The sequence below is a fragment of the Dermacentor andersoni genome, chromosome 1, assembly GCF_023375885.2.
Source record: "Dermacentor andersoni chromosome 1, qqDerAnde1_hic_scaffold, whole genome shotgun sequence".
Taxonomy (NCBI): domain Eukaryota; kingdom Metazoa; phylum Arthropoda; class Arachnida; order Ixodida; family Ixodidae; genus Dermacentor; species Dermacentor andersoni.
In genome coordinates, this window is record NC_092814.1 from 145,940,643 (window position 1) to 145,954,987 (window position 14,345).

At 44.2% G+C, this 14,345-nt stretch overlaps 1 long non-coding RNA gene across 1 annotated transcript in view; it reads right to left on the bottom strand.

Annotated features, from left to right (window-relative positions):
* Positions 1–14,345, bottom strand: part of LOC129388003 (uncharacterized) — a 71,053-nt gene that overhangs the window by 20,749 nt on the left and 35,959 nt on the right. Inside the window, exon 2 of the long non-coding RNA XR_011892211.1 lies at positions 11,739–11,803. This is a non-coding gene — a long non-coding RNA (uncharacterized lncRNA). The remainder of the gene's footprint in view (positions 1–11,738; positions 11,804–14,345) is intronic.

The window sequence follows — 14,345 nt, forward strand, 5'->3', positions numbered from 1 at the left end:
TATGTGCACAAGTTGGTTTATAGCCCCAGGATTTTAGCCAGCCGATGTGACCTGAAGACATCTTTTTTTTTCTGCACCCAACAAACTTGTAAAACTGTGTGCTAAGGTAGACCGTAAGCTGTCAAACAAACTGGATCGATGTGGTGATAGGAAACACCAAATTCGGCACGTGTCCCCGTTTGTTAAATGTAGGATTTCCATGATTTATTCTTTGCCTGTATCCTGCGGTCGAATGTATCCATTAGCCGAACTGCAGTTGCTGTTTCAACGCATGTTTGTCGGAACACACACGCTTACCGGAAAATAATATTCACACCTAGAAGGTCATTGTTCGAAGTATGGTTGTTGCCGCTAGTCTGGGAAACGGCACTACTTTTCCACCAAAGGGACCTGGCAATTGACACCATCGAGGCTTTTCAGATCGCCAAACAAACCGACGCGTGTATCAGCCAGTCATCGGACTGGCTGAAACCGCGGCGCCGTTTTCCCGCCCACTTTTTGGAGTATTTATGTCTGTCTACTAAAACTAAACCTGGGAGAGTTAGCCAGCGCCACCACCCAGGGCCTCAGCAGCGGATGTGGAACATCATTTCTGCCGCAGGCGTCACGAATACGTGAATTCGTATCCCACCTGCGGCCAGTTTATATGGTGATAGCAATTATATATAGACAATCCAGGTGCATTTTTGGCGTCGCCGTGGCCGTCGCCATGATGTTACGCATAAAGTTCAAGGGCGATAACACCGTGGCCTCGCGCACGCGGGGGAAGAAAGCGGGGTCGAAGCGCGCCGTCTTCCGTCGCGCGCATGGCACCGGGGAGAGGGGAGGTAGGGGGGGAGGGGCGTTGTACTTTGGCAGCAACTACGTATGGCGCGGTCGCGCGGGCTTTATCTTGAAAGCAATCTGCTTTAGGGGCAGAGTCTAGGTGTGCCGACGGCTCGTAGCTTGCGTGTGCAGTGTTCTAGCCGCTCAGCTTGCGTTGAAGCGACAGACAGCACGAAGCTCACTTCGCTCGCTGCTGCTGTCGCGCTTCCTTACGCCAGCGTTTTGAAAGCGAGGGTCCGCGGTCATCGAGAGTGATGTGTGCGTGTTTGCCTGTGCACGCTGACACCATGGTTGTTAATTTAGTTAGTAAGCGAATGTTTACAAGTTTATATGGCCGATGAAACTATTATCCTTACTTCTTATGGCTGTCTACTAATTTGCTATCGCAATCGACGCTTGGCCTTTCGGGCGAAACTGTCACTCTTTTCTTCCATCCACTCTCATTTCGATTTATTTATCATTTCTTTATTTTATTCAGGAACTACATATAATTTCCCCTATGGTGCCCATGGTGTCATTATTTGTTGGCTTCGTATGATCTGCTAATAACAATCGTGCCCTCGGTTTTCTTTCTTCTTGTTCATTACATAGCGAGGGTCTCGAATCCGGCTCTTTTGATGCCTTCAGCTAGCAGGTGTGGGTTTATTAATGCGAAAGCAAATGTCCCATGAGGCAGAAAATTCGGCGTGATCAAACGATGGCACAAAAGATCATAATCACCATCAGTGACGTCATCAGCATCTTGTATGACGTCAGTAGTAACACAGGATATATATTAAATGGTATAACAACGTTAATTAGCTGTAGTTATGGGTAATAAATGCAAATTAAAGTGAATTAGAGTGAATTAATGTTAGAACAAGTTAGAATAAGGTGAATTAAGGTAAAGTGAATGACGGTGAACTAAAGTGGATCAAGATGGATTAAGGTTAGTACAAATTAGAACAAGGTGAATTAAGGTAGAGTTCTGAAGGACACGTTACAATGTATGATGTCACGTATCATGGACGTAATCAAATAATTACAGAAGTCATATGCTTTCGCATTCAAATCACGTAATGATACCTAAGTGACTGTCAATTTTTGCCCTATTGCCTTCACCTAAAAAGTACATGTAGACGTGACGCCTGCGGCAGAGAGGATGTTCCACGTCCGCCACCAAGGCTGTGAGTGGTGGCGCTGGCTAATACTTCCAGGGGCACAGTTCTAGTAGATACACAGAAATACTCCAGAAAGTGTATGGGAAAACGGCACCGTGGTATCTCCTTTGGTAAGAGCACAGCACGCATAATGCGAAGACGTGGGTTTGTATCCCACCTGCGGCCAGTTGTTTTTCCACCCACTTTCATTTCCATTTATTTCTGATTTCATTATTTCACATAAGAACTGCAGATAATTTCCCCTGTGCTGTCCTTGGCATCATTGTTTGCTGGCTTCTTATGATTTGACTAATAATAATCTTGCCCCTCGGCTTTCTTTCTTCTTGTTCACAAACACACACACACAGACACGAGGGGGTGCTGAAAAGTTCCAGGCCTTGCCACCTTGCATTCGGAATTCTAACATAAACATGGTACCATATAAAAGCTTGATATCTTGTTAAGCAATGGTGAAAATGAGAGATGTGTCTGATTTTTATAGCTATTTTAATTTCAGATAGGACTTCAGATGGCAGAGGAACAAGCAACTTTCCCGTCTGTGAAGTTACGGGGCGTCGTGAAACTTTTTTTGTCTCCAGAGAAAGTCTGCAAAGGACATTTACACTGAGATGTCACAAACATTAGGGGAGAAGTGTGCTCTCAGAGCATCGCACGCGCGTGGCACGCATAACGCGAGAAGTGGGATCGTTCCCCACCTGCGGCAAGTTTCTTTTTCATCCACTTTTATTGCGATTAATCTATCATTTCTTTGTTTCAATTAATAAGTACATGTAATTTCCCCTATGTTATCCTTGGTGTCTTTGTTTGTTGACTTCTCATGATATGATTAATAAAAATCAGGCCCCTCGGAGTGACCGAGGATGAAACCTGGCTGCACATTTATGAACCAGAAACCAAGGAACAGTCAAAGGAATTGAGTCACAGCGGGTCCCCACGACCGAAAAGGTTCCGCGCCCATAAATTGGTCAGAAAAATCATGGCATCAATTTTATGGGAAAAAGACGGTGTTCTTTTGGCGAACTACCTGCCTGCGGGCTACCATGGGGAGTACTATGCCAGCCTCCTGGAGCAGTTGAAGGAGGCAGTAAAGACGTAACACCGGGGAAAGTTGACCAAAGGGATCCTTTTGTTGCAGGACAATGCACCTTTGCATACGTCCAAAGTTGTGGCTGCCAAACTGAAGACCCAAAGTTTAAAATTTGTCCATCATACCTCCTGTTCACCTGACCTGACGCTTTCCGACTACCACCTGTTTCCTAACTTGAAGAAACACCTGAAGGGTCGCTATTTTGACAATATTGTTGATGTCAAACACGCTGCTAATAGCTGGTTAGACGACCTGTCACAAGTTTTTTCTTAAATGGACTAGAAAAGCTGAAGCAACGATGTAACAAGTGCATCAGTCTGAGGGCGGAATATATTGCATAAATGTGTACTTTCAAAACATTGACTCTATTCATACTGCGCAAAACCAGGAACATAACATTATATATATATATATATATATATATATATATATATATATATATATATATATATATATATATATATATATATGCCAATTTATGTTCGAAATAAAGCTTAGTTCCGAGTGGCAGAGCTTTTGTCACTTACTCTCTCTCTTTCTCTCGCTTGTGCTTTTCACGTGATTGCGTGCTGTACATACAGCTCATGACAAGGCGATTCACGTTCCAGGCGACACCTTAGTGTCTGAAGATGTGCTTTCCACATCCAGAAAAAAAAAAAAAAAACGCTGCCACAGCGAGCGGCGCGGCATTTCGACGAAGATGCTCCCGGCTGCCGACAATCGGCGCAGAGAAAACGGAACGCCGACCCGGAAGGAAAAGCGTGCCCGCAGCGAAGCGTCACGATGCGTCGCGTTGATATCGACAGAACATGGGCGCCGTCCGCTCTCGTATAGGTGCACCACAGCGCACGCTTTCCGCAACCGGAGCTATATTCGCCGTTTTCCTGCACGGGAGAACTGCGCTGGCGATGTCTGCGGGCGCTTTCGCTCGCCACTTACCCCCGACCCATGGATACTATACACCGCCATTACGGACTCTGCGCACGGCCCCGTGCCCGACGTGAGTTAGGGGAGGCCGATATGCAGATTTATTCCGATTTCAACGGAGTGCTTGTTCAGAGGCACGAAATGCCGTGTCGCAGTTTTGCGGCACTCTCAACGATTCACGCTGGTTTGCGCTTCCTCTTAACGCCGGTGGGTTCCAAGGCGTGATGCGCCGGCGCCCTCCTTGGTTAGGTTTCCCACTTTCGATGACTGCTACATGTGCACTCAGTGGTCGCTTAAGGAGTGCGTACACCTTCCTTGCCAAAACATTAAAGGCCATATCGCGCACGATTAGACCCGCTGATCTGTCTCTTGATGGATGTCGGGTAGCTGGCGCCCAAGAACACAAAAAGCAGAAGACAGCTTGTACAATAAACGGTCACGCTGCACAACCCGAAGCCAGTGCTAATAGCTGTCTACGCAAACTCTTGAAAAAAGGCGGTAGGCTCAGCTTGACTACTCCATACCAATATGGGCATTCTCATCGCGACTTGCCTACAAGTCGGATGGGAAAGTGATAGCTTATATTGACCGCCAAACGCGACGTATGCCGTCACGATTACGCGATTAGGAGCAGCACTGACCGCTTAGCAAGAGCGGCGCGTTCTTACTAACGCTTCTTTCTTTTATTCAGTATCTGTCGTGATAACTGGAAGAAACTTCCGTGGTCTTTAGAATGCATTCAACATCATCGGTGCGATAAGGCGCAGCTTGATCAGCGAAAGGGCGAACGCGCGCGAGTGTTTGTCTTTGAATACTGTCAACGGGCACCTTATAGGACCTTATAGCGCATGAGCATCGTGTGCTGTAAATATATGAACTTTAAAAAATTACATTAAGTTACGGGGTTTCACGTGCCAGAACCACGATCTCATTATTAGGCACGCCGTAGCGAGGGACTCCAGCATAATTCGGACCACCTAGGGTTCTTTAACGTGCACCTAATCTAAGTGCACGGGTGTTGCCGCATTTCACTCCCATCGAAATGCGGCCGCCGTGGCCGGGATTCGATCCGGTGGCCTTGTGCTTAGCTGCGCAACACCACAGCACAAGCAATCACGGCGGGTCCTATATGAACTTTCCTTTGAGCACATTACGAATTGATCTGGTACCCTTCGCGTCGTCGCCTATTGGCATTTTTTGGCATTGGCTGAAAGCGCTAAACGACAATGCCTGCTTTCGAGCACTGTTCAAGCGTATTATCCTTTCTTTACTTATTTTGAAGGGTGTTCGAACACAGCGAAATTTTCTAGTCGAATCGAATGCGTTGAAGAAAAACGGCCTTCGAATATGGAATTGAAAACCAGGCATTTGCCGTTTCTAAACAGAGCGAAATATAAAGCATCCATGGAGCCTGTTTGGCAATAATATGGTTATTTAGGTTATTTGACACATTTACTGCCATTAACAACTGGATGTCAGGTAATCGGGGAAGCCTGCAAACGTGAAGCTAGGGAAACGTGATCGTATCTGGCGCCCCATGGCAATGACCATAATGAAAAATAAAAGAGAGAGAGAGAGAACAAAGAGAAGCAAGAGCATGTCACAAGATGCACGTAGTGTTTGTTAAAGAGCCAATTAGTGCAATACTATATAGATCATTAAAAGTCGTATTAAAGGAACTCAAGCATTGTGATAGCGGACAAATTATAAATTGTCTCGCTTGAATGGAAACAGTGAATTCGTACGCTGCGGAAGGAGAGACGAGCTCATTTAACGACTGGAACCTATTTTGCGTAGCAGTGATCTCCTGCGTGCTCGCTCAGGAACTGGTTCGTCAGCCGCGGTTCTGCTGCAGCATAATCACTCGCAAAAGTGTCCACTTGCATCAGTATTTTCCCTGTAGGCTGCAACAACGATTGTTGCCCCTAAACGGGGTGATAATTTTTAAGTTTTCCGGAGTTTTTCGAGTTGGTCTGCAGCCGGTGTCATAATTCTTGTCTATGAGCTGGATTATTCGAAGAGGCGGAAATTACTACCACGAGAAGTTGAAACACATCTTCAATTACTTTATAAACATTTACAGGTGAACTCCTTAATTGATTACTTTGCGGCACATATTGCAATTTGCGAATCGTAGCCGGTGAGTTTGCAAGACGTAGCTACTTTTAATTAGTCTCCAGGATGACACAAATTTGGAGATATTGTTTCCCAAAGTGTGGGATGAAATACATAGGCGTTCCAGTTACTTTTGCGCTTTAATGCATAAAAGAGCGCTTTGTTAAAAAAGTAAGTGGAACAGCGGTGAATTTCTACAGAGAGTATTATGGCGCATATCTCCATACTTGTGTCATTCTGGAAAGTCATTCGAAGTGGATACGCCTTGCCAACTCATCGGATAGAATTCGTAAGCAATATGTGCCTTAAAGTAATTAATTCAGAAGTTAATTTGTGTTTTTTCTAGTTAGCCGAATATGTGTTTTGATTTCTCGTGAAAGTAATGTCCGCCTCTCTGAATAATGCAGCTCAAGGGTTAGAAGTGCGTCATCTGCAGCAGACAATTTTTAAAATTTTCGGAAACTGAAAAATGATCGCCTCGTAGTATTCGAGCGTAACGAATATTAGGCAGTAATGAATAGTGAATTCTCGAGAAGAATACGAATCGAATAACAAAGGCTATCCGATTTGTATTCAAACTTCTGAATATTCGCAAATCTCAACTTATTGTGCAATTCTGTGCTCTTTTTCTTTCCTTTTTTTTCCCCCGTCCCCTGTAAGAAGGAAAAGTGTCTAGATTTTTACTGGTCAGGTGAAGAAAGCAAGGCTCAACGCGGCAGCACTAATGACGATCAAAAGACTTGTGCGACGTAGGCGATGTTGGCAACTGGGCCGCTATTCTTCGCCACAAATGTTGAGTGGTTTTTGGACATTAAAACGTATGGAAGCGACCACGTCCCCACTTACCTGATGATCAAGGAGATGTCTAACACGTATACGTCCCCCACGATACGAAGCATATATATATATATATATATATATATATACATACTTGGCAGCAGCAGCCGTGGCAACAAGGACACACCACTAAGCAGTACTTTTTTGGTTACGCAGATCGGAGCACAGTAATCGGCAAGCGTTGATTTCCACCGCCGATGTGCTGACAAGCATACGGCTATCTTGGCACGTGGACTTCACGCCCACCATCCCCGCCAGTCGATATCACCGTGGCCACCTGGTGACATCTCGCAACGCTACCACTGAACTGGACCGCTCTGTGGCGCCGCCAGCACTACAAAAAAGGGATCCGTTTGGTCCTGCGCTTCACTTGGCAGCAGCAGCCGTGGCAACAAGGACACACCACTAAGCAGTACTTTTTTGGTTACGCAGGTTAGTCTTCGCTTTTATACGGCATTTACAATTTTGTTCTTAACTTTTGTCACGCCTGCTGCTGCCAAGGTTACTCCCGCGGTTTTTTAGCAATGCCCAGTAATGCAGAACTTGCTCGCGATGTTGACGCCCTTCGGAAAGAAATCGCAGAAATGCGTGAAAGTTTGCGCATGATGAACCACCTGTACGAAGAATCGAGGGGAAAATGTGACGCTGTGAATGCAGAGAACAAAACACTCGCAAAGGAAAACGAAAAGCTGGCTAGAAGCGTAGCGGACCTCGAGCAGTATTCTCGTACAAACAATGTCGAGATCCGGGGTGTGCCGTCCACACAGGGCGAGAGTTGTGTCGCTGTTCTCCAAAAAATCGGCGACAAGATTGGCTGCCCTGTGGCACCATCTGACATAGACATTGTTCACCGCGTCCCTGCGAAGAAGGATAAACATATAATTGCACGCTTCTGTTCCCGCACTAAGAAGACTGATTTCATAAATAAGGCCCGAAAAGCACGACTAAACACTACTACTCTCGGCTTCCCTCCATCTGCAGAGGCGAAGGTCTTTATTAACGACCACTTAACACAAGACAACAAACGTCTGTTTGCTCAAGCCCTCGAACTAAAAAAGCAGCACAACTGGAAATTTCTATGGACGGACAACTGCCGCATCAAAGCACGAAAGACAGAAGGAGGCCGCGTGTACGTTATTTCTAGCGCACGCGACCTTTCGCTAATCGCCTCGTAGCTGTCCAAGCCTTCCGTTTTTACATCTAATCAAATAAATATTCTAAACAATGTATTTTTCTTCAAAAGAACTAAAACGTTCACTAAATAACAGCAGGCTCACCCATAAATCCCTGATACACTTCAACATACGTAGCCTCTCAAAGAACTATGATAACATGATAGATTTCTTTTCTAATCTAAATAACCCTTTCACTATCATTTGCCTCTCAGAAGTATGGTTGACAAACGCTGATAGCATGCTATTTGGTATACCCGGATACACAATGGAAGTATGTGTCCGTAAGGATGTTCGGTATGGTGGTTCAGCAATTCTTGTCCAAGATAACCATCCATATCACCGTCGCCATGATCTATCTTTCTCTTGCCCTAACGTTGAATCTGTATTTTTGGAATTCGATAAAACTTTTCTTTCAGCTAACAGTATAAACACAATAATTGGATCAGTATACCGTTCCCCATCATCTTGCTCTGCAAACTTTTGTTCTCAACTAGATGCTATCTTGAACATCATTACAAACGAAAACAAAAATATTGTCATCCTCGATGACATAAACATAGATATTACTAACCCCAATGATAGTCACTGGTCTAATTATACCAACTGCTATGCGGGATATGGCCTAGATTCATTAATAACCGTACCCACAAGATGTCCTCCGTCCGGATCTCACTCTTTAATAGATCATGTATTATCAAACTTACACCTAGAGCAATGTGCTGGCGTAGTCACTGTTCCCATAACAGACCACTATCCCATATTCGTTCTATTAAAGTCTATTAACACACCGTACCAACGAAACATAAAGACGGCAAAATTTCACACCACTAAGTTCATTAGTCAAATTGCTGAAATCGACTGGAACCCGATTCTTTCTATAACAGACCCAATCCTGGCATTCGAACAATTTAACAACAAAGTTAAAAGCGTGTACTCGCAATGTACTAGCCTAACACAAAATACTCACTGGTTCTCCGCCCCTAGAAACCCATGGATAACAGGATCCCTCTTAAGAAGTATTAAAAAACGTGATAACCTCCATAAAAAAATAAAACGCCAACCTTTTAATGTAACTTTAAAGTCGCGGTACATAACTCATTCTAACACACTTACCAGACTCTTGAAAGAAGCCAAGCGTTCCTACTTTGAGAAAACGATTGTTAAACACACAAATAACACCCGCAAAACCTGGGATACCATTAGGTCCTTTCTTCATCTGTCTTCACCAAACCACGCACTGAACCAACTTAATACAGGAACAAGGGTAGTAAAGGAAGCCACTGATATCGCAAATGAATTCAATACTTTTTTCTGTCCTACACATGATCATTCACTAGACAGTATACCACAGCCAGTACTCAGGCAAACCCCTTATTCATTTTACTTGTTCCCTACATCACCCAAAGAAGTATCCGATTCCATCGCTAGTTTACGAACTACAGGTCTTGGCCTTGATAACTTACAACCTTCTAAAATCAAATTAGTATCATCTCATATCGCCGATGTACTCGCGCACATTGTTAACTGCATGTTCATAACAGGCGTTTTCCCCGACGAATTAGAACACGGTAAAATAACTCCTATATTAAATAAAGGTAACAAAGAATTAATTTCAAACTACCGTCCTATCTGCATGCTATCTTTTTTTAGCAAAGTCATTGAGAAACTACTTGTAACCCGCTTAACAAACTACTTTCACAAATTTAATCTTCTCTCGCCTGAACAACACGGGTTTCGTAAAGGTTATTCGACTGAAACAGCTATAACATCATTCACTGACAAAATAAAACATGCCCTTGACAACTCCCATATTGTTGGTTCAGTTTTCATTGACTTCAGTAAAGCATTTGACACCATCTGTCATAACATCCTTTCTTACAAGTTAGAAGCTCTGGGCATTCGTGGCCCAGCTCTTACGCTCATCCGCAGTTATTTGACTAACAGAACTCAAGTTGTAAATTTCGGAGGTTCACTTTCACGTACTAAACCAGTCACTAAGGGTGTCCCACAAGGCTCACTTTTAGGCCCTTTACTTTTCCTAGTGTACATTAATGATCTTCCTCACTGTTTAACCAGTACTTCATCTATTCTATATGCTGACGACACGACTATATTTACTAATAGCAAATGCATAAATACTGTAATAAAACGACTAAATTCTGACCTAAGCAACTTATCTGCGTGGTGCACAAGTTACAAACTTCAGATCAACCCTTCGAAAACTCAGTTTATGCTTTTTCATACACATAAACGCGTCATCGCTCCCGCGCCACCGCTCGTCTTACAAACTCATGTTCTCTCACCTGCACATGAAGTTGTCTTCCTTGGCGTCAAACTTGACCCCCAACTTAAATTTAACTTGCATGCTGACATGGTCTCAAAAAAAATTGCCTTTGGAATAAGAGTACTAATCCTAACGCGATCGTATTTTCCACAAAACGTTAGAACTTCACTTTATCACGCATTTATTCACTGTCACTTACAATACTGCATCTCAGTTTGGGGAAACACATATTGCTCGCACATAATACATTTACAACATTTACAAAATCAAGCCTTGAGGATCATTAATTTCTCTAGTTACATGTCACATGCAGTACCAATTTTCAGTTCCTTAAAAATACTACCATTACGTTACATGCTCCAGCTCAAATTGGTTTTACTAATATACCGCACACTAAATCATGAAATAATTTTAGATGCATTTAATAACTCTGCTCTTACCAGCACTAACAATACGAGATTTTCCTCTAACAACAATTCTTTACTTCCTCGAATAAACACTAATTATGGAATGTTTACTTCCCTTTTTACGGCCATTAAATACTGGAACAATCTACCACCCCATATTAAAGCCTGCCGCACAACATTAACATTCAGGAGAGAGACGAAGAAATATTTACTAACGACACTACTGGCTACTGATTCATTACTATAAGTATATATTGTGTACAAATCTATTTCCTAGTCTTCAATGGTTCTGTACTTACCTATTGTATCGACAGCCTTTATTTACTGGTTATTCTATATCTTCCTTTGTTTTCTTTTTTCTCCTTTCTTAGGCATTTCAAATTTTTTGTCGCATAGTCTATATAACATTTGTACTTTGCGTATTGTAAGCATATATTTATTTCTAATTATCTGTTACATTAACCCCGTGTTCTTTGACATGTGTCATTCCTATGTTCCATAACGTGTCAAATACTACATATTTATTTATTCATACGCTGTATCGGTTTCATTTGCTTGTTTTGAACTTCAATTATTGTAAGCAACTTTTTGTATTTGTTTATTTTTTCATTAACTTCGCGTTTTCTGATCTCTGTCGCTGCTATGTTGCCAAAATGTATTAATTCATGCAATGTTAAATTACTAAGAGGAGGTCCCCCTGACAGTTCTTGTAACTCCGGGACCAGGACCTCCTTCTGTACTAATGATGAATGACGAAATAAAGAAATATATATATATATATATATATATATATATATATATATATATATATATTGGACTAATTTCTAAATCTCAGATAGAGGCTGCTTGTCACAAAGGCCTCTCTTGTGGACTTAAACAAGCTATCAAGAAAACGGCACAGACGGCCACGCGCGCACTCACCTGTTCTCCAAGGTACTCTGAATTCAACCTGGAATTGGAGCAGCTTCGTACAATTCGCCGTCACACTGAAAGAAAATACCGACGCACTAAGTCAATTCAGGATCTGAGAACAGCGCGGCGAATACAAGATAAAATACAACGCCGCATTGATAAACTAGAGGCACAGTGGTGGTCGAAATTTTGGGCGTCGCTAGATCCCCGCAAACCGATATCTCAAATATGGAGAACTGTGCGAGGTCTACGTTCTGTTCCGGAACAGCGCTTTCCGTTTAAGGCCCTAGCACTATTCCAGCGCCAACAAGAAATCGATGTGGCGGAAGACTTCTGTGCTATATTGCAGGCCAGCCAACTTGCACAGGTTTGCTTACATTGAACCATATTCCAGACTAACGAGATTCACGCATGGATCTGCCTTTCACAACGCAAAAGCTTGACGCGGCGCTCGCCCTATGTAATCGGTCGTCGTCGCCTAATGCGGATGACATATCTTACCGTATGCTATGTCACTTTGGTGAACGGGCCCGAAGTACGCTTCTTAATATCTATAACGAGTCCTGGCAGGAGGGCAAGGTTCCTCAAGATTGGAAAATCAGCCACCTGGTACCGCTCCTTAAGCCTGGCAAGTCTCCCTTAGAGATTACTTCATACCGACCAATTGCACTGGCAAGTTGCGTTGGGAAGGTAATGGAGCAACTGGTCCTCGGCAGACTTGAGTGCTACCTCGAACACTACTAAATTTACCCAGAACCATGGTTGGCTTTCGACGTCACCGATGTCCTATCGATAACGTTACCGATCTGGTCACCTATGTTCAGCATCAGAAGACGTGTAAGAGATTACCTGTCGCAATGTTCTTAGATATAAAGGGAGCCTATGACAACGTTCCTCATGACGCCATACTTGAAGCATTGGAATCGGTGGGCCTAGGTGGTCAAGTACATCGTTGGACACGCAGTTATTTACATAGGCGGACTCTATTTGTTAACACTGAAGCTGGTCCAACCTTGCAATATTACACGCACCATGGAGTTCCGCAAGGCGGTGTCTTGAGTCCCACGCTCTTTAACTTTGTACTCACTGGTCTCGTAGAACGACTGCCGAACGCGGTTAAAGTATCTATGTATGCCAACGACATCTGCGTCAGGGCATCAGGTGTGACACGGCTGCAGGTACGCGCAAGGCTTCAAATAGCGGCGACGTTAATATCGACGTACCTAAATAAAGAAGGCCTCAAGATCTCGCCAGAAAAATGCGCATTGGTCGCGTTTAGCCGAAAGCCAATGAGATTATACGACGTTTCTATCGACCGTCAAAGCATACCTTATGTCAGGACGCACCGATTGTTAGGCGCAATCATCGATCGTGACCTCTGCTGGAGTGCTCATGCGGCTTACCTAAAGAAGCGCAAGACCGTATGCTTCTAATGTGTTCAAGTTTCTTGGAGGAAAAGCCTGGGATACCTCAGTACATGCAATGATGCAACTATACAGGACGCTCTTTCTTGGGTATTTGCGATACAGCTTGCCTGTGCTGACCAACACCTGCAGAACTATTATCCGTACATTCGAAAGCGTCCAGGCCCAGGTACTTAGAGTGTGTCTTAAAGAACTTTAAATTTTGGGGGTTTAACATGCCAAAACCACTTTCTGATTATGAGGCACGCCGTAGTGGAGGACTCCGAAAAATTCGACCCCCTGGGGTTCTTTAACGTGCACCTAAATCTAAGTACATGGGTGTTTTCGCATTTCGCCGCCATCGAAATGCGGCCGCCGCGGCCTGGATTCGATCCCACGAACTCGTGCTCAGCAGCTCAACACCATAGCCACTGAGCAACCACGGCGGGTAGAGCGTGTCTTGGATTGCCGCGATGCTCGTCAACAGCTGAAGCAATTGCGATTGCACATGACTTTCTAGCCAAGACCCATACAGTCATGGAAGTGCTCAGAGCACATGTAAGACACCTTGCTCGAGCCCCTGCCCATCGTCTAGCCTCACTGCCAGAGCATCAACTACGTGCCTCCGTTTGTCAGACAATCCTGTCCTATCGTACATACCTTCCATCAGGTTATACAGCGCCAGGAAGAGTTCTGTTTTCCCCATGGTGCTTGGCTCAAGCAAAAGTTCGACTAATTATCCGGCCAACTCCCAGCTCCCAATATTCCACCGCCATCGAGTAGTTGACCACCACCACGTAATCACCGCATGGATCTACCATTCTCAATTCACGAACTTAAGGCAGCATTAGCTTTGCGTGGCCGTACATCAGCGCCAGGACCTGATGGAATTTCCTACCAAGCTCTGTGTCACCTGGGTGAGAGAGCGAGAGTTCTCATTGAGCTGTACAATTAATCTTGGAGAGATGGCACGCTACCAATACGCTGGAAGACAAGTCGCCTTGTTCCACTGCTGAAGCCTGGCAAGTCGCCGTTGGAACTCTCATCATATCGCCCGATCGCTTTGGCAAGTTGTGTGGGCTGAGTAATGGAGAGGATGGTCCTAGGACGCCTGGAGTGGTACTTGGAGTACCACAACACCTACCCGGATGCCATGGCGTTCTTTCGACGTGGTCAATCATCGATCGTTAATGTCGTCGACCTGGTCACCTAC